This window comes from Nicotiana attenuata, chromosome 1 (genome assembly GCF_001879085.1).
Source record: "Nicotiana attenuata strain UT chromosome 1, NIATTr2, whole genome shotgun sequence".
Lineage (NCBI taxonomy): Eukaryota > Viridiplantae > Streptophyta > Magnoliopsida > Solanales > Solanaceae > Nicotiana > Nicotiana attenuata.
In genome coordinates, this window is record NC_031989.1 from 21,297,963 (window position 1) to 21,298,852 (window position 890).

Sequence of the window (890 nt, forward strand, 5' to 3'; positions counted from 1 at the left end):
TATGCCTAATGAAGAAAATCCGAGAAGAAGTAAACGTCAAAGGACATCTACTTCATTCGGTCCAGATTTTCTGACTTTTCCGTTAGAAAATGAGCCTCGTACCTTCAAGGAAGCAATGTCTTCCTCAGAGGCACAATATTGGAAAGAAGCTGTCAATAGTGAAATAGAATCCATATTGAGCAACCATACTTGGGAATTGGTTGATCTTCCTCCAGGTAACAAAATGTTGGGTTCTAAATAGATTTTCAAGAAGAAAATGAAAGACGATGGTACTATTGACAAATACAAGGCAAGACTTGTTGTCAAAGGATTTAGACAACGAGAAGGTCTTGACTATTTTGACACATACTCGCCGGTAACAAGAATTACATCCATTCGGATGCTAATAGCGTTAGCCGCCTTGTATGGTCTTCAAATCCATCAAATGGATGTAAAAACAGCCTTCTTAAATGGTGATCTTGAGGAAGAAATTTACATGAACCAACCTGAAGGGTTTGTGGTTCCAGGAAAAGAAAAGAAGGTGTATAGACTTGTTAAGTCTCTTTATGGACTAAAACAAGCACCCAAACAATGGCATGCGAAATTTGACCAAACAATGTTGTCAAATGGTTTTAAGATTAATGAATGTGATAAATGTGTTTACATTAAGAACGTTCCAAATCATATAGTCATTGCTTATATGTTGATGATATGTCTAATAATGAGCAAAGACATTGCCGACATTCAAGCTACTAAGCGCATGCTTGCTAGTAAGTTTGATATGAAAAGACTTTAGGAGTTGCGATGAATTCTAGGAATTAAAATCAAAGATAGAGACTCCTCAGGGTAAGCTTTGTCTCAATCACATTACGTGAAAATGGTACTTGAAAAAATTCAAACATTTGGAATTT